Source organism: Thunnus maccoyii, chromosome 18 (assembly GCF_910596095.1).
Source record: "Thunnus maccoyii chromosome 18, fThuMac1.1, whole genome shotgun sequence".
Classification (NCBI taxonomy): Eukaryota; Metazoa; Chordata; class Actinopteri; order Scombriformes; family Scombridae; genus Thunnus; species Thunnus maccoyii.
Window position 1 is genome coordinate 25712380 of NC_056550.1, and position 27796 is coordinate 25740175.

General features: G+C 40.3%; 1 long non-coding RNA gene across 1 annotated transcript; it reads left to right on the forward strand.

Moving 5' to 3' along the window:
* Positions 1-20652: 20652 nt before the first annotated feature.
* Positions 20653-23771, forward strand: LOC121884024. The gene is made up of 2 exons (XR_006092285.1): positions 20653-21851; positions 22159-23771. It is a non-coding gene; the product is annotated as an uncharacterized LOC121884024 (long non-coding RNA).
* Positions 23772-27796: the final 4025 nt, after the last annotated feature.

Sequence of the window (27796 nt, forward strand, 5' to 3'; positions counted from 1 at the left end):
TACTAACATTAACAAAAATGGCTCAAAAGTGAGCGAGCAGGACCTGAAACTGAAGCAGCTGAACAGAATTCAACTATCATTCCTTTTATTATTTACACCTGAACTTTTCCTGCTGACCTTAAACGGCTACTTCTTGATTTTCAGACGGACGTCAGAGGCTGATCTGCTCGTGAACTCATGCAGAATAAAGTTGACGGTGACTTACACAACCACGTAGGAGGCCACATGAGACATCAATGTGCCTGAGGCCGCCACAGCTGAGAGCCCACAGTGACCACTTGTAACGACAAGTGGTCTCAAACCCTTCAGTCTCTGTGATAATGATGATGAATGAATAATGCTGATTAGAAGCACAATGTTTCCTTCCGTCAGTGGTCAAAGTTCCAAAACACGAGGTGAATGTATGTAAAAGTGCAAATCAAAAGACTTCAGCCTCGTTCACACACGTCCACAAACCACATATATGGGATCAGATTCTGGCTCGAACATATACGGATGTAAAGAAAAGGAAAAATCTGACTACTATTGTTTGTTAACGTCGCCTCTGGAGCCAGCGGAAGTCTTCTTCATGCAAAGATATCGCAGCAGAGCCTCAGAATATATTAATATAGATCTGGAAATGTGCAGAATATGTGCTCTTTAAAAAGTTTGTAGTTTCATCCTTCAGTTTGATTTCATGTCAGTTATAATATATTCAAAAGTGTAACAAGTCAAAAAGTGTAAAAAGTGTCAAAATGTCCATGGAAACCTTCTCAAACTGCAACATAATAATCATCTTTAATCAGTGTAATAATCTATAATGAATTTCACTGTTGTCAATTGTTGCAATAGACATTAAATACTCGGTATGAACAATACAACATCCTCAATCCTTAGACCTTTGATACAGATAAGGAAGGGTTCCCACAGATCCTTAAAAAGTCTTAAATAAGATTTTTCAGAATTTAAGGTCATAAAATGTCTTAAAAAATCTTATTTTTAATTATTGCAGGTCTTAAATTTTGCAGTGAGGCCTTGTTGAATGAGGAACATCCACCCACAGGATTCACTTATTTAAATATGGTTCGGTCGTGAGCGGTGACTCAGTCCAGTTCTTTCTTTTTCTGGTTCTCCACAGACCACCTGCTCTCACAAAAACAAAGCACACAAAACAATACAGATGATGCTCAGCTGAAGACATTTGACCGTGAAGGTTCACAGAAGTCCTATTATTTCTGATAGTTGCTAGAATCTGGATAATAATGATTTTAAGTGCACATGAAGGAGAGGAGCAGATTTAGTGGACTGTTAAAGTGGATGAAAGGTTCTGAATGAGTCTTAATAAGGAGAATTTACTATAACCTGCTCTGTGGGAGCGAGAACGACCAGACAAAATAAATACAAGACAGTGCAAGCATCAATAAATAGTCAAAAAATATAGTAGCTTAAAAGTCAATGAAGAGGTGAAAATAAAAGTCACATAAAACAGTTCACTCTCCTTCTGATCCAGAATGATCCCATATGAAGGTTTAGATGTCAGTTTATCTAATATAAAGCATCACAGCAGGACACAGCTCATTGCATTTGCCATTGATTTAATTAGATACAAAAATATCCAGTAAAATATCCCTATTAATGTTGTTGAATTGATTCAAACATAAAGCTCATTCATTTTGCTGTTGAAAGGATATTTAATTTTCTTTGTCGAAGAAGTTAAAAAGCATTAAATTTGACTTCAGAAAGTGTGCAGCAACCCTGGATAAGGGAAACTATAAAAGAGATGGGTTGAGGGTGTTTTCTGAGTCCATTAAAAACAGCTTTTAAACATCATTCAAGAAGAGTCATATGATCGTCCATAAAAGCAGACAGTGAAATCTTAGACATTTCCGTGTTTTTATTGTTTCACAGCATTGAATCCAAACAGATTTAAATGTGGATTCTTTTGATACCGATGAACAGAAAAAGACTCTTTTCATGTCAAAGTGAAAACAGATCAAAATACAAAGTGATCAAAATTCATTACAAATATAAAATGCAGAATAGAATCGTCCAAATCTTTGCTCCTGATGGTGCTTAATGCTTTGTGTTCATTCATCTTTACGTATCTGTTTTGAATGATGAGTCTCTGAGTGTTTGTTGACAGCCGCGTGACGCTAACCAGCTTCTTTACCCGTGGCTAAGGTCAGAGGTCAGGCCTTAATAATCCTTCATTTGGTGCAAGTTTGCAGAGCTGATCCACAATGACAGAGGAGTCCCATTTCATAAATTACATCTGTTCAGGGTGGGGTTTTTTTAGTCAGTGTAGAAAAAAAACTCTCAAACAACAATTTTTACCATCATGGTCACTAAAATACTTTCTGGTCATTCAGTCATTTCCTCAAATTAGAGAATCTTTTGTGCTGTATTGTATTTTAGGTTAAAACATCTGGAAAAAAACATTTAAGCTTGTTTACCAGCATGATTTCAAAGCCTCTGCCATCGTCCCAGTTCCAAAAAAAAGGACAGAATTACATACCTGAATGGCTACAGATTCATTGCTTTGACATCCATAAACACTTATCCTGTCCTCCTTCGAAACCAATCACAGACCCCCTTCTAGATCCTCTACAGTTCGCCTACAGAGCCAACCGCTCCGTGGATGATGCTTTTAATCTCACCTTCCACCACATAGAGCCCCTGGACACACCCAGCACCTTTTTCAGGGCTGTTTTAGTAGACTTCAGCCTTCGATATTATCCTCCCCGTCCATCTGCACACCAAGCCGGTACAGCTGCAGGTACCCTTCCCCGTCTGCGAGTGGATTACGGACTTCCCCACCAACGGGGATCAACAGGTGCAGCTTGGCCCTCCCCTCACCTGTCTGCCCCCCCGCCCCCTCACCACCAACACTGGAGCTCCACAAAGTTGTGCTCTTTCACCATATCTGTGCTCTCTATACACCAATGACTGCACCTCCAGCCACTCGTCCATCAGGCTGGTCAAGTTTGCTGACGACACCGCGGTCTGAGCAGCAAGATGATGGAGATGATCATGGACTTCTGGAAACACTCGCCCTCATGTTCCCCGCTACTCATCAACGATGCAGCCGTAAAGATGGTGGAGTTTCTGGATACCACCATCACCAGTGACCTGAAATGGGAGACACACTCATCTAACATCATCAAGCGAGCTCACTAGAGGATGTTCTTCCTCAGACTGCTCCAGGAAGAGGAACATCTCCTCCAAAGATTGCACCCAGTTCCTCAGAGCCAGCACTGAGAGTGTCCTCACCTCCTCCATCACTGTGTGGTATCCCTTACCCACATCAAACTCAGACTATACTGTGGTGGAAATCTGAAAATAAAAAGCTGACAAAGACCAAGTTCTCTTTTTGTCCTTTAATGAAAAACCTTGCAAGGGTTCAGCACACAGTCACAACAGAGTGTAATTGCAGTCTGATGTCAGTTACAAAGTGTACATACTTTTTATAAGACGAGGAGTTTTGGGAAACATGTATCAGGATGTGTGTGTGGGGTCCGGTGCCGGATCTCATCAGACACTTTGGAAAATAACTGTAGCATGTCCGAGATGAAACTACTCCCTATTTGGATCCAACAAAACCAAAGATGAGCATAAACCAAACGGTTACATGAATAGGAAGTGTGTTTTTTTTCCATTACAGTACACGTCGTGTGTAACGCCAGGTGGCTCACGGATCAGGAACAGGTGCCCGAGAATGTTCTGCACGATGCCAGAAAGTGGGCCAGAAGGACAGAGGTGGACCCCGTCAGTAAACCTCCATCCAGCAGCAGGTTCTGCTCCATCAGGACCATCACCCTCCTCAATAACCCATCTTAACTCACACATCATTCCCCGCCTGCCCACCACGCACCATGGGACAATACAATCCCCTACTATGGGCCCAACCGTCCTGCCAGGACTGTGCAATATGTAGTATATGTTATTATTATTATTATTATTACTTAATCTATTTGATATCCGGTCAGTTGGACATTTTAAATACCTTTTGAACCATATAAACATTCAAGCAAGCAAACTCAAAGTACATATACTCTTGTTCTTAACTTGAAATATGATTATTTGATTCTATAATGTTCTACTCTCATCTTTTACTTAATGTTAGTTTGCTCCTCTATGTCTTATTCTGCTTCAAGTCACCAAGTCATGTTCTAAAGCGATTTCAATTCTGAAATAATGAAAGTATTAAGTAGTTTTAATAGAGTTCAGCACCTTTGACATGTAAGAGGTTGTTTCTTTTCACTGGCACTAGGGGCGAACACTGACACCATACTGTCATATCTCTCACTATGGATTTGGACACTTTGAACTCATCAGTCTTGGGTACAATATTTAACCTGATAGCTTTAATTAGAACAAAAACATCCTTTTTTTGTGAGATCTTATCAAAAGTTCTATATTGGAAAAATATAAATAAAAAGTGTAACAAGCTCAAGTTTCTCCTTTGTCTTTTTATGTAGTGACGACAAACATCTTTTGCCATTATGTCCTCTATCCCTCAATGTTATTTATTAGGAACATTCAAAGTTATTTGTGTCAGTTTTGTGTATTGAGAGGATACAATTAAAATCAATTGCAGCAGATATTTATCCATCCAATTCAGTTTGACTACAGAAGAATTCACAGATTTGGACTTTTGATAATGATAGACTTGGTGTAGACTAACAAAGCCACACATTTCCAAGATTTTTAAATTTCGAAAATGACTGCAATGTCTTGTTGAGGAGAACTTTCCCTGTGGTTACATTTTGTTTTTCCAATAGTTTTGGATCAGACTGGACTGCTGCAATTGTGAGTTTGTCTCTGTTTTGTACAGAAACCAGCGTGATCCAATTAAAATGTCCAATTTTTTTTTATTAACTTTTGATTGTATAATGATACAATCCATGTGTGAGGAAGCCTGACCAGAGTGGTTCTGAAGGTGGTTGGATGCAGACTCAGACTCTTGTTGAATGAGTAAAAACTGATTTATTCAGTCCAGTGTAATAAAAACAAGGTATCCCATAAAATTAAATGAATACAAGCAAATCAAATTGAACCATCTAAAGCCATAAAGCAAACTAAACCTACATCTCTCCCCTTAAATAGGCCCTCCAATCTACCAGGCAGAGCCATGTTTATTGCAGGAGTGTCCTTTCTTTTATATCAACTTACATATAACAATGCTACTTGTATCAGTCAACATTGTTTACACAAAACACATCCACAGCATAAACCTCAACATGAGCCAAAATAAGCACAATCATATAGATGCTAAACCGAACATTAACATAACTTAGTCAAAGGTCTCACCCATTGACATCACTGATCATGTGACCCAGTGTATAAATACAGGAAGTGGTGGATATGGTAAGCATAGATGTATTATAAGAGCTAAATACCGGATACCGGACTAAAAATGGTGCCCATTCAGTCCTATAGACTTTACATTGTGATGACATCACAGATGTTTAAATCGCTTTTCTCGGCTCGAGGAAAGTTTCACAAACATAAAACCTCCATGGATCAAAAGTTCATAATAGAAAGAGTCATAATTGATGTTGTTTGCAGTTAGAGGTGTCCTGTCAACAGTTTTACAGGCATCTCTTTTACAATGGTGGTCTTTGGGGAAAATGCTTTTTGGGCCGCAGGGGGATTTTTTGCTGCAATACCGCGAGTGGCCACTGGGAAAAATTGGCTGCAAGGCTGAGCGGTGGCGCCCTATCCAGCTCTTATTATACATTCATGATGGTAAGTAACAAAGAAAGTAAATTATTAATTTATGGAACGCAGAACTAAACCAATAAACAATCAATAAACTTAACAATACTCGTCTGTGTTTTACTGTGTTGCTGGTGCGTAAACTGTAACCAAACATAATGCAAATCACAGACAAACCCGGGATAATATGTGTCTGCAAGTTACACATTAATGATGGAACTATGGCTAAAAAACAAACAGTTAACAAGCGTAGTGAAATTAGTGAACAATGTGACAGTGATGGTGAAAATGGTGACAAACAATATGTTCTCACCCACTTTGTCACACCATGGTAATGTACATTTTACATACATAATATCAAAGATAGATCACACCTGCAGACCAATTTGTTTTTGAATAAAGAATAAAAATGCTGTTTCTCAATGTAATGAATGTTTTTAAGGGAGCATCGTTCAGTGTTGTTGCATTTTTTTTATTAAAGAGTAATGATCTAACAAATCAGCAAACTTATTTACCTGAATTGACTTCACATCAGGTCGGTCATTAATAGTACTCTTCCATTTGTCACCATGACAACAGTCTTATTTTATTGGCAAAGTACAAGCTGAAGGTGTCATTGCTCTTACAGCTCAACCTGGCTGTTGACAGCAGGCGCTGACATACTGGTGACACTGGGAGCCCAGTCACCCCCCCCCCCCCCCCCCCCCAGCACCATGAATGTCAGCCCAGTGCATTTGTAGCCCGTGTTCTATTTTAACCAGCCAGTCAGACCCCCACATATACATACAGCTGCTGGACGCAGAGTGCTGACGACGTGTCCTACATTTCCCTCACAGATATACATTACTGTTTCCAGTGGCTTCTCCTCTCAGCTGTGCTGTGTGACCGTTTGACTCGAGATCACCATCAGGGGAACAGAAGTCTCACCGAGAGGAGCTCTGAGGAAACACTTGCTGTCAAATCAGTCTGTGAGGCTGTCAGGTACGAAGAAAGAGAGCCCCGCTGTGTGTTTGACAGATCTGTGCTAAACAACATACACACACGCTCATGGTTCAATATGTGAACTGTAGCTTGTGTTTATGTTCTGTCACTATGGGCTAAAAGATGCAGCGCTACTATTGACCACTAGATGCTGGCTCAAACTCAGTTTCATTAATGACTTAGTGCTTATTTAGAAAAATACAGTTTAATTAAAGAAGACACTTCCACTACATTTCAGAGGGAAATATTGTACTTTCTACTCAGCCTTAGTTACTTTTCAGATTACAGTTTTTCATAACCTTCCTGTCCAGCGAAACCATGTATATCCAAATTTGGTGATTTTGAATTAGAATTTTTCTGATAAACTAAAGGATTAAATGTTCCTTTATGGGTTGAGAAAATTATCCTACTTCTTAAAGGTCTAATATGTAATTATTCCACATTAAAATGTCTAAAAACAACTAGACCTATGTTATCTATTTTGTTGAGTTGTGTACTTACATTATCCCAAATGTTTCCAACAATTTTCAAACCCAGAGAAATCTGTAATTTAATCAAAGTAACTGTTACATTTGGTCGCATGTCAATGGCGTCATACCTCCTCTACTAAATACGCACAAGATACATACGGCGGCGCTGTGTTTGTCCGCTACAATGGCGTCTACCAAAGAGTAACTTACACACATACAAGATAATACATCGGCGTTGTGGTTGTTCCACAGAAACTGTTATAAATGGACTTTTATTCAGTTTTAAGCCACATTTTCATGATAAATTTAGGTTGCTTTTAACTATATATTTTGGCTGGAAGAAGGATTTTAGTCATTGGACGTCTGGATCTTAAGTTATCAGAGAAATAAACTGGGCAAACGTTAGCAGCAGCTCGGCTAACAGCCCCTCCAGGAAGTCCGGTGGTCACCAAACATCGTCGGAGAAATATTGATTTTTTTTAGGTGAAATAGCTGTAATTATTATTTTTAACGATTTTAATCTGCGTGTACGTTTGTTTTTGGAGAGGAGGAGACCTCCGCGGGTAATTCGGCTCCTGGTAAAAACATCCTGAACGATTAACACTGGAGTAATCCTATCCCGGTGAAGCTGGTTATTTTAACAAAGAAGACAACAACTCCCATGATCCCTTGCTACTTCACACCATCATCACACTCCGTCTTTTGTTATTGTTTTGATTGAGAGACCCCTAGTGGCTGAAATTACATATTGTGCGTTTAAGCTAAATAGACTATTTAAAACCCCACTTGGATTAGCTGGAAAATACATCGTCACAAAGCTGAAAACAGGACTGTTTTTCTGAGCTTGTTGACTTTTTAAGGATTCCTGGTTCTCAAAGGACAGATTTATAGAATATGATGCATTACTGTAGATTAAACTAACCAACAATATATAAAGTAGTTACAGTTAGTACAACCTTAAATAAGTACAGCAGTAAAATGAATGCAGCAGTAATATTTAACCAAAAACATCATATATAATAGTAAAACACTGACAGGAAGCATTCTCTGCATAATGTGTACTTTTACTTTTGATACTTTAAGTAAACTTTGCTGATAACACTTAAATACTTTTACTTAAGTAAGGTTTTGAATGCAGGATTTTACTTGTAGTGGAGTATTTTCACAGTGTGGTATTAGTACTTTTACCTAAGTAAAGGACCTGAATACCTTTTCCACCACTGGCTGTATCAAAACTATATTTGCACAGTGTGTTCCTTGGACATTGCTGATTCAACAAATATAGGTCACGTCCATCTGTGCCTGGAAACATTTTCTGCCATTAAGGATTTTTTGCTTCTGTTGGCACATATTTCATCTAATCTTCACCAAACTTGGTAAATACCATATTTAAATGACCCTGGAAAAAACCTATGAGTTCATTTCTGTGTATCACTTACTGTTTGTCTGTAATTGGTTGCCAAACTTTTGAAGGTGTGGATGACACCCTTTACGGGTCAGAACTCTTCAATGCTAAATTGGATTGCAACCAAATTTTTGAATGTTGTGCATAAAGTCACACTGCACAAGTGTGTAACATCTGATATGATTCTACCACTACCAAGTTCTCCATGAAAATCTGCACGAGATACTGAATCATGGCACTCATAGCTCCACCTTGTGGTCATGAGTAAAACACCACCATACTACTTATTAGCTGCCATATCTCTTAAATGTGATATACCATGGTAACCAAATTCTGCAAAATTGTACAAGTGAGGATGCTGAACAAGTGTGTTGTATTTGCAGCAATGCTTTGCAAGTTATTTCAGCTGTCAGCATTCACATTTTCCACAGGAAATGCAGTTCCAGTTCAGTTTATATTTCAGCACAGGAACACAGTACAAAACACATACAGTGGGAGGACAAGGAGTTAATAAGGACCCAGCAGCTGACTTCTGCCTCGGGGCCACCCAGCAGGATTAGATGTGGCCATGTGTGAAGACCACGAAGTTGTTAATAAAGTGAGTACAGTTGATCAATACTGTGTCAGATCATTTTGTTCTTATCAGTTATATGAACCTGGGGAAACACGTCTCTGACTCCTAGACCATCAACAAACAGCTGCACCTCCAGTCATCAGTGACTCAAACTCCTGCACCGACCTCACTGGGTCCATCTCTGGTGGGGATGAGTCCTCTTACAGGTGGGAGGTCCTGGTGCAGCCAAAACAACTTAGAGCTCAATGCTCTAAAGACAGTGGAGATGGTTGTGGACTTCAGAAAGAACCCAGTCCCACCCATCCCCATCACCTTCTGTGATTCCCCAGTTGAAACTGTGGAGTCCTTCCACTTCCTGTGAACCATCATCACCCAGGACCTCAAGAGGGAGCAGAACATCAGTGGCCTCACCAAGAAGGCACAGCAGATGATATACATCCTGCGTCAGCTGAGGAAGTTCAACCAACCTGCCAAAGCCAATGACTGTGCACTTCTACTCCGCCATCATTGAGTCCATCTTCACCTCCTCCACCACCATCTGGTATGCTGCTGCCACTGCCAAGGACAAGGGCAGACTGCAGCGTATCATTTGCTCTGCTGAGAAGGTGATTGGCTGCAACCTGCCATCCCTCCAGGACCTGCATGCCTCCAGGGCCCTTATGCGGACAGGAAAGATTGTGGCCAACCTACCCTGGACACAAAGTCTTCAAACTACTCCCCAGGACAGGACCAAAACCTTACGGCACAACAACAGCTTCTTACCGACTGCAGCTGGCCTCATCAACAAGGCCCGGGACCCCCACTGACACAAACTGTTATCCTGACCCCCACTGACACCACACGTACATTAACACATGTCCACATCTGACTTATGCATTACATTAACGCACATCTTGCACATGTGCTTCATACTGTGAACTTTTGCACATTCCCTGACACAAAATTGCACAGCTCTATTATTTAAAAAAACTGACATATCATACTTATAACACTTTTTCATGTATGCTACTGTTAATTCACTTATGTTCATTGTTTTTTTGCAGTACTTGCCTGTTTTTGTCCTCACACTAAGTTCATTGCTATGCATCATCAGACCAAAACAAATTCTTTGTATGTGAAAACCTACTTGGCAATAAACCTGCTTCTGATTCTGATACAATAAGGTTGAAAGTAGACCAGGAAAACCTATATACAGTTGATATCATCCATGTTAGCCTCGTGTTTGTCTACAGTCTGTGGTTGAAACCTCACACGTTTTGGCTCCAAATGTCAGCAAAAAGTTTGAAGTTGCTGAACTTTCGTGCTCATGCGGTGACCTCAATAAACAGCGGGAAAGTTCATGTTTACTGACTCAGACTGTGTGTGCTGGCTTGTACGCACAGATACCAAATAGATGAGAACTTTTATTCCTAATTAACCTTTTGTTCAGGTTTTCCGGTGAATAATTGTCTCTTGCTTGCAGGCAAAATGTATGTTTTCAGCCTAATAGAGCTCCAGATGATTAAAACCCATAAGATGTCGGAGTACTCATTAATTACACTCATTACAAAACATAACCAGCCCTGATCAGCCTGTAATTAACATCTCAATTAGTTTCTGAGACATTTTTAATGTAAATGTAGCAATAAATTAAAGTAAATGATAATTATGAGTGAGTTTTAGACAGTGTGGGTACATTCTCTTCTTTGCTTGATGATTTGTGCGCATTCTTGTTTTTGTTTCCTGTGTGTCAGTTTTCCGTCTACACTATGACGGAGCAGCAGAGAGCGTCCTAGCAACAAGTGCAACACTGCGTTGTATACCTGCAGCTCCGGGCCAGTTAAATGCGATACAAACAAAAGATAGAATATAGCAGGAATGCAGAAGGGTGGGTTCAAGGTCAGAAAGTGTACATTGCCCAGATTGATGGTGTGACACATGTGAGGCCCTGTTTTCTGTGAACTGCATTCCTTGTGCAGGGAGGCCTCCAGGATAGGGGCTTGCTGCAGTATTCTTGTGCCTGCCTGTTTAATCACATTTGCAGGATGCCACAAGCCGCGGCGAGGGACCGCCCTGCCGCCTGGATCGGACTCAACAGCTCACATGGCAGACCATGCTTGTTGCTCGCATCTCCACCAGCACAGGCACGCCTCTTTCCTCCTAAATCCTAACACAAACCAATACCGACACCCGTCAATCAGCGCTCTCCCCGCCTCCTGAGCGGCCTCCGCTCCTCCTCCGGTCCGCCTCCGTGCTGGATTCCACTTCGGGTCTTCTGTATAGCTTGTTCCCTACTTCGAAAGTAGGTCACTGTTTGCTTTGTATTATTCAGCAACTGGAATGATTGTGTGGTGAGGGTTCTTGACTGTGATCTGGGTGACATGCAGCCAGCCAGTAGTGTGTAGAGTAAAAAAGAGAGAGAGAGAGAGAGGAACCCGACAGGCAACAACAACACACCCCGACCGGTCGATTAAGATAATGTTTGGCACTGAACAGCAAAGTGAAACTTCCCCCCCTGTCAGCTCTGCGCTCTCATACCTTAACCAGCAACCCCAGTGCATGACCTCTCTCTCTCTCGCCCAAGTCGGCCGGTGAATTTCATGCCACCTAGGAAACAGATGGATCCTTAATGAGCAGTCATGAGGAGGCCGATGAATAAACAGTATGGCTAAAGCTGTGAGCTGTGAGGTCACGGTGACAAGAGAGGTCATGAAATGTTTTAATATGGAAGAGCATGAAATGAAATGAGGCTTCTGCATCTACACCAGATGAACTCACATCCAAGTTCATTTTCCTCTTCACCGCAAACCCCCTTGCACAGTCAGCGGTGCGTTGGTCAAATCTGGCAGGAGCTTGCTGTATGTGCGTGCAGGTACATACAGCGTATTTGTGTCTACTTGGTTTGAGATATTTGCTATTTTTCAATGCTAAGTGGATCTGAATTCAGTCCACAGGGGCTTTAGTCCAGGCTGGGATCCTACCTGGAATGCAGAGCTGTTATGCAACTCAGAGGACTTTGGATGATCTGTGATTGATGTACTGTGTGGCATTTTTTTTTTTTTTTTTGAACTGGCTCCATTTGAAAATACAGCACACTCACATACACATATATAAAAAAACACACTATAAAATTATTGTCAGTCGTGTCAAAGCAAGGTGTAAAAATCTCTTGAATTCCCATCTGTTGAATCTTCAAGTGTTTCAGAGAATTTCTCCACCCTCCGACATCATTTATTCTCATTTTTCTCCGGCTGAATAAATAGCGGACATAATAGCTGCGGATGATGTAAGCCGTCACCGCGTTAATGTCATTTGACGAAAAGGCCGAATGCCACCGAACAGAAAGACTGCAGGTTTCAAATTGATATGTTGGCCAGAATAAAGACGGCGAATGAGCGGGAATAAATCATCTCCCTGTTTCCTGCTGCGTTTCTGATAACCTTTTCCTTTCCTCATTAACAGATGGAGATTACAGATGTTCCCCTTTTTCATGGTTTCATCTCAGCATGATAAAAACCCATCAAACGGGCCGTCTGACAGACTCTGCCTCACTGTTTGCGGCTCCCTGCGTTCATCTCGGTAACTAATCTTTAGTTGTTAAATTTGATAAATACAAAAAAACATCCCGAGGTTTCATGTTGCAGCAAACGTTTTGTCTGAGTGGTTGCAAAAAATGTTCAAACTGACCACAGAGTTTCTGTTTCTGTCCTGGTATTACGTCAAAGTTACTGGAACATTGTTATCTGTTGTTAAAGACTGATTGCAAAAAAACATGCCCCACCCAGCAGGTATGAAGAAGGAGAACATTGTGTAATCAAAATGTGTCAGTCATACTACTTAAAAACTGAAACTGACAATCTTCAATTAGTCTTCCAGGAGATGTGGGAAGTTGTGATACATGTTTTTGTGCAGGAAGAGTGAGAAGAATAAAATCCCCACAACAAATAAGAATAAGAAACTTTCTGCCTTCGGCTGTGATCATTTAACTCGGTTTCACTTCTTGATTCAAGTCAGCAAGCGAAACTGTCCGTTACAGGAAAATAACAACATTGGTCATGTTGTTGAAATTAGGAAACTTTTGTGAACAGCAGAAACTGTTTAGCCACAATTTACATTACATCATAATGGTAAATGCTAAAAGCCAGCAGCACAAATATATATCTAAAGTTTTACAACATTAACATCAATCACCATAAGCTGCTAGTGATACCAGACCAAATAAGGCAAACTCTCAGACTCTCTGGGAGCAATACTTTGCATTTAAAGAATTAGTCTGTCTTTTTATCATCTCTGCAAAAAAGACACAAGAGCAAAAGTGTAAAGAGATTAAACAGTGTAGCAGCTGCTGTTAGCATACCTGGCAAACTTACCAGCACAGTACAGAGACTCACTGTATTTCAGATGCCTGAACTTTAACACTTAATTTGCTTAAATAAATACTTCCAGGTTACAATAAAAATATATCTGTGTCATCATTGTTCCCTCCTTTTTGGTTTTTGACCATCCAATTAGCATCTACTCCATTCATGTGGCTTCTTAAGTTGTCATAAAATGTTTTAGGACTCACATTTATATAAAGTTATTCCACTTGAAGTTATAAACTGTACAAGTTTAGAAGTGACAGATCACTGTCACCACACCGCCACCTCTGAAAAAAAAAATAAAGACAGAAATAATAATAGTAATAATTAATAAATAAATAAAAATCTTACAGGTTTTGACGTGTTTCAGTTCAGTTTTGCTAGCTAATTAATGTCAAACTGTATCTCTTGGTAGTTTTGTCATGATTTCTCTCAAATGATTGGGCCAAATGGCGTCAATCAAACTTGTTTTGACTCGTAAGACCCTCCCCCAGATCAATCAAGGTTTTGTGTGCTTGTATTAAGGCAGCAAGTGTCTGAAATACAATGAGTCTACGGTAGTAAGCTAGCATTAGCAAAAGCCAAGAGTTAGCATAGCATTAGCTAACGTTAGCTTATGTATTTCTATGGTAAACATCTAAATGGAGTAATGTTAGCAAGAAATAACAGTGTGATACCATATTTTTCTTATAAACAAAAGCTACTGTGCAGTACGAGAACATTGCTGCTGCTGTTTCTGTCTTCTATATAAATCAGCTGTTGAAGATGCTGAACTTTCATCTGACAGCACTGAATTTCACTCTCACTCATTTCAGCCACCAAAATTGTTGGTCGCCTACTAATATCTGAAGTCAAGGACACGTTGCCTAAAAAAATTATCAAAATTACCACAGTTTTGAGTGGTTTGTCACCGTTATAATCCGTGCCAGAGTGTAAAACTTTACGGTAACTAAGGGGACGGGGCTTAGCAGAGGGTCAATTCAGAGAAAAAGTGCACTCTATTGATTATGAATTCACTTTTTCATTTCCAATAGGAAGAATCTGTTGTTTTTAAATGTTATAATGTCGCTTTAAAATCAAATGTTTCCTGACAAGCGACCTCTTGCAGTCCTATGAATAATCACCATCTTCTAACCATGACCACCATCTTTCCCTAAACTTACCGTATCCAGACCCTAATCACAGAGATGGAAAATCAGAAAATTGCCTATTAGAGGTTTTTTGGAAGATCCCAGCATATTTTGTTTCCTTATGAGGACTTGATGCAATAAGCAGGGTTGATATAAGGCCTCCAACCCATTAACCAACAACAGTCTGTTAAAACTGAACATCCACCATTGGATCAATCAAATTTCTTCAGATTGGCAGTACAACTTCAGTTTTCTATCATGAGTACATTTTTTCACTTGAGATTTCTTTGGAAGAGATTGTTACCACTTACTAAACAGAAATCTGAACCTGCCAATGATTGGCCAGGGTCAGAAGCTCCCACTGTTTGCTATTACTCACCTTCTGAACATCAAACTATGCCAAAAACATCAAAGGTTTCTGATCTTTTTTTTTTTTTTTGGCTAAGAGGAAACACTCCTATTTGTGATAGAAGAGCATAATGTTGGTATCTTTTGCATGAACAACCTGCGTTTTATAATGCTCATTTTACAAAATTGTATGAATTTCCTGATGTATTTTTTAAAAAAAAATCCTGTCCAGGCAGCATCAAGGAGAGTGTAGCATGTTGGTTTCAGTGGGAACATACAGCCCACACAGCTGCCTGGTTGTTTCAGTGTGTCTCTGTTGTCTGGCTCGGCGGTGGGTATTTAGATGGTACTGTTCTCTGCCTTGTCCTCGGGAACAAAAGAAAATCATCCAACATGTCCTGCGGAGCTTGAGATGAGAACACTGTCGGCTTCAAATAAGCTCTGCACAGAGGAGGAGAAAGGAGCGAAATATGGACTTTATTTGAAGAAATATTACTTATTTATGTAATTCATTGTTTTTGTGCAAGCGAACACATTGGATCTTTTATAAATAGGCCTAAATAAGCTCTGTGGCAATTGATATTCACACATTTTTCTTCGATATAATATCACAAAAAAGAGTCAAAATTTAAAAAGCATACTCAGCTTACTTTGGGGCACCAGAAGACCAAGCTGAGCTGGTTCTGACCCCCTATATTACCATATGATAGGTTATGTTTTGGTTATGAGCTCCAGTTATCAACAGCCAGGCTGACATCATCATTCCCATTTTGATTGGGTGTCATTTATTTGGTGCAGAAATGTTGAACCTCAGACACAATGTACTGCAAAAAATCAACTGTTGGCGAGGAAACTGGTGGCTTGAAGGATCTGAGACTGACCGTCCACACGTCGCCCCAAAGTGTACGACCTCCCGAGGAGTGTATGTGCTGTCGTATGCAGTCACAAACATGTGTGAGCATGTCCATGTTTGCAGACACGCACACTCAAAGTATAAATAGAACCACGTGTGTCCACATTTACCATAAAAATGCAATTTCTAATAGCATTAGCGTACTTAATTATGCAACAAGTCAATTTGCCTCTCTTTATTGGGCCAGAACTTACATTTGTTGTGTACATTTTGCAGAATATAGTTTGGTAGTTACCATATGTAAATGTTGCAGAGTTTTGAGCAGTGATCAGATCTGTGCAGGGAAGTTATATGATCAATAATGGATGGAGTTGTGTTTGTCTGCTCTGCTGTTCTACCAGTCTTGCCTTATCATCACTGCAGGATCCTGTGCTGTGTAGTCAGACGCCGCTGACACAGATATGTCATCGTCAGGTCAAAAGCGCGGCCCGTGTTGAACCTTCAGCCGCCATCTGCCGCGTGCCCCTGAGCGGCGTCCTGAGCTCCGCCCTCAAAGAGACACAAGTCAAGACTGAGTCTTACCCCCGCACAACCCTCGAGCGTGGCTTTTCATGCGTGCTCACTAACCCCTGATTCTGCCTCAGGAGTCAGGCGGATAAACATGAAGAGATCAGATTGTACCCGCTACACTGCATCAGCACAAAATTCATATCATCACATCAAACTTCATTCACTTCATTATTTTTATGCAGCGCAGTAGCGTCGCATAGATGGAGTTTTTAATTATTTGAACAGTAAAAGATTAATTACAAGTTGCTAGTTTGGTGAGTTTTAATCATTTTTTTAAGGAAAATCTCTAACATCCTCCTGCTCTGGTGACACAGATTTAAATTTTTGGTCATATATTCAATGATAAGTGCTAATTATTGTCAAGGTACCAACTGATAAAGTGGGGAACTCGGACTATAAGGGGCTCCAAAGGCCCCCAAGTTCACTGCATGTCAGTTGAGTTTTGTTGTTTTAACAGCTGAGTTTTAATTAATTATCAAAAGCAGAACTGCAACGATTAGTCAATTAATCAACTAATCTGCAACTATTTTGATAATCTGATTGTTTGTCATTTCTTAAGCAAATGTGCCAAAAAGAAATCAGCTTTTGATATTAAACTGAATATCTGTGTGTTTTGGACGTAAGACCTTTAAAGATGCAGCCTCTGGGAAATTATAATAAAGGTATTTTCACTATTTTTTTTGCCATTTTATAAATAAAATGACATCAAAATAATTGACAGATTAATCTATAATGAAAATTATCATTATTATTATTCCTTATGAAGTTGTGTTTAATCACATTACCACAAATGAACACAAATTAAACATTATTCCAGCATAGTTCTGGTTACGTATGTATTGTACAGACGGCGTGTGGTAGAAGGGGGTTCGGTATGTTAGCATGTCATTAGCTTACAGCAGATTTTTGCCCCTCGTTAATCCAGCCATGATTATTGCTTTAGTATTTTAGCAGCAGAAGTGTAAAGAGGTATTCTATTTCCACTAATCTAATTTCGCTCTTGGACCCCTTTTTTAAAAAAAATGAAATAATCAACCTTATTATCTATTTATTGGACCAAACAATCTCAACTCAAGGTCCACTTGTTTTTTTGCAACTTAATTATCTCTTCACTTTATTTATGATTCATTTGGTTCAACAATACACTTTTGAGGTTACTGTTTTAATCACTTTTAAAGTTCCATATCTCTTTGTCCAACCCAGTATTATGGCAGTTAATGAAACAGTCATGAAATTTAATCTATAGATTCGTGTACATGGACGAGAATTTTCCGTTTTTTCACATGACATTTCAGCACGACTTTTAAACTAACGTATTTCAGTTGGAGGTATCTTTCGTGTCTGCACCATGTATGACGCCATGAGCATCAGTCTGTTGGGTGGACCGGACAAATCTGAAGATTAAATTTGATACTGGGTTGCTTTTTCATACTATGCATTAGTTTGGTACCTCCTACAGCCTACTTTCAGTTTTCAGTCTTACATTTTTTTCCATAAGTTCATCAATCCCAAGCAGGGAAATTCAAGTTTCTCTTTTAATTTCTGTGGTTTCCAAACTTTACTGTTCTCTGTTTTTCTATGTCTGTTCAGCCGTCATGGACGACTATCACTAAATAATCCGGTTTATTCTGTTTACTTCACGAATGTCTTTGCCTCTAAACCACAAGCGTTTTTCAAGGAAAGAGCCTGCAGACGCTAGATTTGAAAGGTTGACTGTATGTTCAGTTACGTCACCTATATCAAAGCAGCAAAACAAACCTCTTGACAGCTTCTTAAATCCTCTGAAACAGGTTTTTTAGCACATTGTGGGATGCTTAAAAATCTTGAAATGAGAAGAAATATTAACAGCTCGTGGCGAGGCATGTTTTTCTTCCAGACCGACGCTCCTGCAGAAGCTGCTGAGAAACATCCTCCCACACCAGGGGCTGTGATTATTTCATTGGTCAGACATTCGAAGATGATAAAAATAGCAGAATTAGAGGTGGAGGTGGACGAGCACGGAGGGTTAAACTGACAGATGAGAGCTGCATAGATAGAACTTGCTGCTGTTGCTATTTTCTCCTGGCAAAGCGGAGGATATAGAAACGTCCAGAGCCAAGTAAAGGTTTAAGCACGGAAAAGTAAGCCATTGTCTAATTAAAGAGGTGATTGGCTCAAAGGCGACCACTGTGCGGGCGTGTATATATATATGTGAAACTAGGTCGCGTTAACCAGAACACGTAAGAGATTTGACAGCGTGAACTCCCCTGATCTTTTGAACTCACCACAGTCGGCAAAGAAAGACAGAGAGAGACGAGAGATGTTGCCTAGAAACAGAGAAACTGCTTATTCCTCAGTAATCCAAGGTTTCATATTGTTGTTGTGACGACGCATAATCACATCTCTTCAGTCTGTGTGATCACAAAGACTGATTCTTTAAAAAAAAAAGAAAGAAACAAATACAGTCTGGGAAACCAAAAGACACAATGTGGTGATGATGTACTTTTTTTTTTACAAGGAGATAAGTCACTCAGACTCTTACTTATTCTGCCTGGTTCACGTGTTTCTGCCATGATTTTCTTCTCAATGAGGTGACATAAGTGTGAGTTACGAGAACGAGTACTAATCCTTTATTCTTGTTGCAGATTTAGTCGAGTAGGAGATAAGGGCCTGAAGCTCATGAGAGACCGGCAGTCGTGTTACAACATAACTGCACAGTGCATTATGCCTCGTATTGTTTCATTTTCACCTCTAATTCTGTGTGTAACTGTAATGATCCAACGTGCCCTCCGACACATTTAGGTGGCATGTTTAGGTTTCCAGGACTCCAGAGGATTTACTGAGTAATCCTCCCATCAACGGGTCAAAGATAGTGGTGGACTATTTTTGCTCTAGTGATACTACACTGTGCTATTCCTGTAGTGTTTTGAATTATAACGGACCACTTCTGCAGGGGTACAGGCCATACCATAACGATTATTTTGTGGAAGAGTTGTCTACAGGAAGTTTAAGTACCTTTTTCAATGGTTAACAGGTTCAACATACTTCATATTTTACAATATATAAATAAAAACATGTCCTGAAAAGATTTAATCCATTTTTCGATCACCAGAAAGTTCATTTTTCAACAGTTTTGATAATTGATTCATTGTTTTAAGTCGATTATCAAGCAAAATGAGCAAATCCTCACTGGTTGAACCTGCTCAGATGTGAGGATTTGCTGCTTTTGTGTTATATCGCAGTTAGCTGACTCTCATTGGCTGTTTCAAGACGTCATCTTGGACTGTGAGAAATTGTGATTCTGGCATTTTGATTAATATAACGTTTCCTTTTTTGTCATAAAAAAGACTAAAGCTGTGTCTCAAATCACATACTTCTGTTTGTACATTTTCATGTAGTTCACTGTGTTCACTATATATTACTGGTGTTGTGCGTGAATTTTGACAGGGTAGTGTTGTCTCAAATCAAACACAGCCGTTGTGCACTTACCGGAAATGACAATCGCAAATTAGCATTAACTAGCGTTAGCATTCGCGCCATCAAATCATTACAGACTGCTAAATTAACCCTAAAAACATACTGATGGCTTATATCCTACAACAGTATAGTGGTGCCTAGTGCTAGTGCTAGCACCTAGTGCTAGTTACAACGTACCTGGTCCCTCCCCTTCTGCTATGTAGCCAAGATTGCGACCATTGAGGGTGAGAAGCGTCCATAGAGTGTTTTGAGTGCACCATCCGGGTACTCACAGTGCACTGCATTTCCTCATACTTCTCAATGTTAAGTGTAAGTACAGAAGTATGCGATTTGAGACACAGCATAAGTCTAAGGTATGCTAGCGGCTTTGTGAGGCTTTGTTAGGCGCAGCAGTGCTTTGAGCTAAACGCTAACATCAACATGCCAACGTGTTTACAGTGAAGATGCTAACATGCTGACAATGTTTAACATGTTAAGGGGAAAAAAGTGTCTGCACACTAGATTAAAGCAGCCTGGGGCGGCTTTTTGTAATTGTTTCCAATGAGAGTGAGCGCCGAGCGCCTTGTGTTTTTGCAGGAGCTCCCTGAACGCCTCGAGTTGAAAAAACTTCATATATATATATATATATTTGGTAGCTTTGGACACTTTCAGATCTCCTCCATAATTTAAAATGAAATTCTCTGGGTTTGATGAAAGTTTTGCCTTTCAGCGTTGGTTTGTAATGACTATAACCACTAGCACTTCATTTACATACTGTTATTTATAATGTATAGACTGTATATTTATATATATACTGTACAGTCGCTCATAACTGTAAGAATCTTTGCCTTACTGTATCAGCTGATTATTTGTCTCTTATTCTGTTATTATTCTCTTCTGTAAATTTATTTCTCAGTGTAACTGTAGTAAAACAGTATATATGCTCAGCACACCTACCTTCATATAAATAAAGGTAAAATAAGTTTACGATTGAAACAAACAAATCTGCTATTGGATGCTTCATTGCCAAACTATTAGCATCTGGTTAATAAAACCCAGTTTATCCCTGTTCTTGAAGACTTCCTCTCACACCCCTTGTGTATCACAGACCAGATGCAGCGTTTAGTTTCTCCATAGAAACTAAACGCTTGTCACTTGTTAGCCCTCTGACATTAGCGCAAGTGTGAATCACTTGGCCCGAAGGCTGGCTGGCAGGCCTCCAAGGGGCTTTCGTGACAACACCAGACAGCCGGAGGACAACCCCCTCCAAACACACACACACACTGACTCATACAGTCATACACACACACACACACAACTTGTCCTCTTGCTACTCTACTCTTTCCCTCCTCTACTCTCAAAGCCTCGGTTGGATCTGCAGACTCTGGCCTGGCTCCGTGCTGGCCGCCTGAGGGCAGGATGACGGTACCACCGGGGCAGCAGCTGCTGTTGTCGACCCAACATTGGTACACCGGAAATAACAAACGGGCCTGAGGAACGCTGTGTGCCTTAACAAACGATTCATCATTCGCTACATTTTTCCTGCAAGAGAGTCCAGCTCCTAACCCATTTAACTAAACAAACCTGGTCCTAAGTAGACACCAGTAAACATCATCCGATTATAAGAAACCCAGTTAAGATACTTGGCTCACTCCCACGGTTAACGGGTTCCTGTGGCATGGAAACTTCTTTTACCTTTCGTTCAACCCAAGTAGGACTTAAACTGGAGTTCTGCCAATAGATGGATTACTGAGTGCATGCAAACACAGTGAACATTTTATTATTTTAGCAAGACACCTCTCAAATATGAACGGTCAGTCGGCCTGTTTGTTAAACGTCAGAGAAGCCGTAGCGACCACGACAAGACAGTCGCGGAGGACGATTCTGTTTGTGCGTGACAACTTGAAATAATCGGTCGAATCAGAACCACAACAGGCAAATGAAGCAGCGCAGGTTCTGATGAATTATCAACTTATGCAAAAATTGTACCACCAACAGTGCCGAAGAGGAAGTAGTACGCAGATAAAACCGCAGGCGTGGAGGTTAAGGTGGGTGGGGGTTTTTAACACTGACAACCTTTAAACAGTTTCATGCACAGTAAACACTTCTGCTAAGATTTTTAGTCACCTGAAATACACTGTCGTAAAGCCCCCAATAACACACCTACGTTCCTGAATTACATCTCAGCAGACTGCAGATGTTGGATAAACACTCAATGCCCCTTTTTGAGTCAATTAGAACATCGAGATGATTTGGGAGAACTGGACCCTGTTAAAATTAGGGAGTGTACCTTAAACCGTACAGAGCCTTTGAAAACTGTTCATCTTCAATTGCTGATTTCATGGTGCATTGCAGCAGAGGGTGTAACCAAGGAGTCCAACTTTAGACTCATCCTTCATTGTGCAGTCAGCAGTTCAGTCCGAGGGTGTTGGATGGGATGGAGGTCAGGACTCTTTTTAAGGTCAGTGAAGTTCTTCCACGCTGGGTCAGGTGGCCTTCGAGCGTAAAAGGAAATTACAGGGAAACAAACAATTTAACGCAGCCTGTTTTACCTACATCGCTGCTCTAGAGTCTCAAGTCTTGGTGATGAAGTCCCAAGTCAGTTTTTTTCTAGATATGGGTACAAAACAGATTAAATGCAGGTATCGTTTGACTGGAGAAGTTACTTCGTACTGGGTTATTTCAGTCGATACCTTAAAGGTGTCCAGTACTGAGCTTTAGTAACATCAGACTCTGACTCTGGTGATTTGTTATTAATACTATGAAGATCAGTTTATACCGATCAGCACACAGGGTATGCGAGTCGAGTTCTCAAGCAGGTTCATGACTCGAATCTTACTTGACTCCAAGTCATGTGACACAAGTCTACGGCTCTGTTGATACCTGCAGCTACCATCCATATACAGCAATCTTCTTCCCTCCACATACTGATGGTGATTGTGTGTTCTGTCAAAACAGGGATGTCAACATACCTGCAACATCGGAGACGGCAATCTAAGCCAACTTGAATTAACTGGTAGATGAATCACTTATTGCTGCAATTATTTCCTCACAGAGGGAAGCCTCAGGTCAACACCAATAAGTTCAATCAAAGGAACGTTGGAATGGGAGCAGACAGCAGTGGTTTAATGAGGCACTCTGCTGGGTACGGATTGTTTACGCTCTGTGTCATGGAAAAATGAGAGGGCTAAATTAAAATGGTCTGCTGTGCTGTGTGGACGTTTGCTGCCTGCTTTCTGCCTCTGCCTTTTCTGACTCACACTGTTCTCCTGCAAGAGGAATAAACATGGAAATACACTGGAACACACACAGGTTCATAACATAGGACACCACAGGTTTTTTTGTTTATGAGAGAAAACCAGAGGATGGGGAGAGGGATTTAGAAAAGAGCGCGAGGGAGACTGGGCAAATTATGGGAGAGAGAAAAAAAAAGGGAGAGAGGGCATGTGCTTGGAAACGTGTCTGTCCATGCTGACAGCATGTGACTCCATACGAGTCTTTGAGCAGCACAGCAGGAGTGTGTGTGTGTGTGATGTTTTTATTTTATTTGCGTGTGTCTTCCAGTCTTTCTCTCTTTGCATGTGAATGTGCAGGGTTTTTGCAAATGCCCATTTCACCAGCTTGAACCCTAACTTTTTTTTTATCTTTGATCGACCTAATCGAATGAAATCCGGCCGTCGTGTCACGTTCATATCAGCGCCGTTTACAGTCGATATGTAATCAAACCCGACTGTCTCATATCCATCACATCAGAGAAGAAGATCAGCCTGGTCTTTCTGTTTTAATCCTCGCAGGCGCTGTTGTTTTGGCAGGTTGTTTCCTGCAGGGTGGATTGGCTTCCCCATGTGTTGTCACTTCCCAGTAACAAACCCCCCACCCCGCCCACCCATACAGTAGGAAATACTCTGTGTGACACGTGAAAGAGGTGACGAGGTGACAAGGTGGCAAAGACAGGACGCATCGTCATCATCATATAAACAACTGAGGAGAAAAACGATTGAAAAAAAATACTTATAGGGACCCAATCTGAAAATAAATAAAGAAGTAGAAAGATGGAAATAAAAATAGAAAGATAAATAAATGCATATATATATATATATAATATTTTTAAAAATTCTCAATCTCTGTTTCTAATCTTATATTGTTCAAAATGTGAGTTTTATTTATTTGTAATTTATTTTGCAGGTTTATTGTGTCCTTTTTGGTCCTCCATACTTTCTAACCTGACTGCGAGAAAAACAAAAATCTAGCTGTTTTCAAGATCCATACATCGATAAGAGTAATTTGAATATTTCCGTTCTGATTTTAATTTGGAGTGGGTCACAGAAGATTTTGCTATCTACATTTAAATATATTTAAATATCCCACTGACTTGTTGCTAAAATACAACAAGAGGGGTTTTTGTACAGAAACAGAAGCAGTTTCCCTTTAAAATTCTGGATTAGACATCATCTATCACCACGATGTTGCCAAAATAAAAATAGAAATGTACAGAAGCCTTGTCACAGGCTGTACTGTGTCTACTGGATGGATGTTCTGATGGTGGTGGTGGGAAAAAAGTAGAAAGTAGAATGTGGTTATTTTGACCAAGTTTTAGACACAACATGCTAACGTGTAGCATAAAACAGTCACATTTTGAACTGACAGGCTTATTGCATTCAAAACTTTAAAGGAGACACATGTTATCATCAATCAATAAGTTTAAAAAGAGCTACAGCACAAACTAAAAATCACTGGCTTCACATTTTACCCAGTTTGGGTTAATATAGCAACAACAACACAACACTGGGTTAACTTTAGCTTTAGCTAAAAGCTGTCACACATTTATTGTTTCTTGTAACAAAACATATGACATTCAAAAGATACACAAGATATTAACAATCAATAACAAACTTTGACATGTAAGTTTATAAAGAGTAGAGTAGTTTATAACAAGCTTTAGTTTGGGTAAATAACCCAACAGTAAAATAAAAAATAACACTAAAACTGGGTCAAAGCAAACCTCTCGTCTTGAGTGGCTTTCTGGGTAACATTAGCAGTATTGTGTTGGTGCTATATTGATCCAAACTGGGTAAAATTTTGACCCAATGCCATATTTTAGTTTGATTAAATAACCAAACAATAAACGCTGGCAGGCTTTGGTTGTTTTAACATTAGCAGTATTATGTTGGTGCTACATTGACCCCGGTTGGGTAGATTCTGACCTGGTGATTTTTAGAGTGTAACCATGTTTCTCTACACATTTATTCATGTTTATCCTTTAATTTATCCCTTGTCTTTATAAAAAAAATCTATATAATATGATAGATTAGAATGTCTGTATGGTGTTTATGAGAAATGAGGTCCACTTAACCCACCAGATCTGTTGTTTGAGAGGCAAAAAAAATTCAGTCATCATGAACAAAACATACAAAATCCACTGAGCATTTCTCCAGGGCCAGATCCAACTCAGTCATGTACATAATAGGTGCTTTTATTGAATATTTGTTTCCTTTATAATGCACACACTTAAATTAATGATGCCAACATTGCATTTACTGTAAGATTAGCGACCCGCCTCTGCTGCGGCGGTTGCTAACGGAGAGCCAAACAAACAACAAGTAACACAGCTGGCATTCAAGTTGTTTTCCCTCCGCTCTCAGCATTAATTTCCAAAAAGGTAAATTTTAGCCAAAGTCCCATTTCCACAAAGTACTTCCTGAAATTGAATTTCAAAAACACAGCGTGTGACTCGCTCTCGCCAGACTTGTCAAATCATTCATTCGAGTGTCCCTCTGCTCCAACAAAAATTACAACATTCTCACAAACAGAATAATCACTTTAATGGAAGAGAATTCTGCTCGTATCGTTTTGTCCATACTTGGTTCGGACAATCTGTGCTTGTTTTTAGCAGCAGAGTGCTCTTGAAGTGGACGGACCTCAAGAGAAAAAGTGCTGGAAACAAAATATTCCTTCAATATCCAACCTTCTTTAATCTTATGAGACTATATTTGACCTTTTGATTAATTCATCTTTCTGCAGTCCCAACATTAAAGAGCATCCATGCATCCCCTCCTCCCTCCCTCTATAAATGGATTTGCAGCACATTACAGTCTCCAGAAATATACACTATCTGTCAGCTACTTGTTTCACCTGCAGCCCTCTCTATGTGTGTGTGTGTGTGTGTGTGTGTGTGTGTGTGTGTGTGTGTGTGTGTGGGCATCTGAGTGTATGTGGCAGGGAAGCGGGAGGGATGTGTGAGTGTTTAATGCAGTGTGTGGGATGTAGAGATGAACAACCCCTACACCTCAACATCTCTGACCTGACTGCCGGCAAGTGGAGATGATGATGATGATGATGAGCAGGTAGGTGGAGAGTCAGCAGGAAATTTAGAGTCATGACTGTTGATTCTGTTTCTGCAGAAAGCGCCGAAGCAGAGCAGAGCAGGAAAATACAAGATTGTTTCCCTTTCTCATTCAGAGAAAGCAGAATCGATGTAATTATCTGTCTGTATCGTAAAACACGTATTACTTTGTAGTTTGGTGGAATATTTTTGTCTTTCACGATGGTCACCAGGTCAGATAAGGGTAGATTAGATTACTAGATCATCCTGTGGAGGAGGTAGAGGTGAGCTGCTGCTCTCTCCGCTATCATAGACGGTAAATGCAGCTCAGCTCGGCCGAACATCCGCCAGATGTTGACATACGTGCGCCAGAGAGCGCTCTGTCGTCCTATTGGTCGACGTCAAGGAACATGTCGTAGGAGATGGCAAATTAGGCGGGAAAATACAAAAAAATTCGGACATGCTAGACTTTTTGTCACATCGCTAATCTTCGATTACATCACGCTACACACCTGTTTGTAATAATCGGGTCTGGCGCTGGATATTTGTCGGCGATGACGACATCGAGCCTCTCTCCTCCTCCTCCTCCTCCTCTCCATCTGTATTCATGTGACATCAATGCATGTCACTAACTTTGCTTCTTCCCGGAAGTTTTTTTTGTGCTTTCTCATCTCACAGGAAACCCTGGGTTGCAGGCCGAGCCTTCGCATTCCTTCGCAGTCCTGTTGGCGTCCTTCCCTGGCTGTTGCTACTTATTGTTATGATTGTTGTTATTCTGCCCCCCCATCCCTCCTCCCCCTTTCCCTCTTTCTTTCTCTCTCTCAACCCAACTGGTCAAGGCAGATGGCCGCCCACCAAGAGCCGAGTTCTTCTTGAGGTTTCTACCCGTTAAAGGGGAGTTTTTCCTTACCGCTGTCGCCAAGTGCTGCTCATGGGGGGAATTGTTGGGTCTCTGTAAATTAAAGAGTACGGTCTAGACCTGCTCTATGTGCCCTCAGATGACTTTTGTTGTGATTTGGCGCCATATAAATAAAAATTGATTGATTGAATTGATTGATTGAATTTGTGTAGTCTGATTCCGGCTAAAGTTACACGTTTGTAGTCCTACTTTAGAGCAACTTTATTCATTAATTGACACATCAAGTAGATGGTAAAGGTTTTGTTGACTTCCCAATGAAATCAGATCTTGTCATGGCCCAATTCTGTCTCCTATGAAGTGTTGTTACCACACGCAGGCAACCAACAATGCAACAGTGTGAAGTTCACCGACTGTAGAAAGTATTTTCAAATCAATACAAACTGTAAAAGTTGAAAAATGGGGGGGGAATTTTTAACCAGGAAGCGATGCAGTGAAACTGATAAAGATATTTGGTGGTGTACCAGGAAGTTATGTGAAAATGTCGATGGAGGAGAAAATAACTAGCTGTCGTTTTGAGATTTCCACTTTTAATGATAATTACATTTTAATGACCCTTCCCAACCAGATTATAAGGACGAGGACAAAAGAAAATGTGTCTTGGAACAGAGTAGTCATGAGCCGTGAGTTGTGCTAAAACACAACTCAAATATTGCCTAGAAACACAAAGTGGCCCTTTCCTTGTTGACATTGTGACCTAAATTGTCCGTGTCCTTGTCAGCCGGTGTCGACACGCCCGTAGTGCTGAGCGAGTG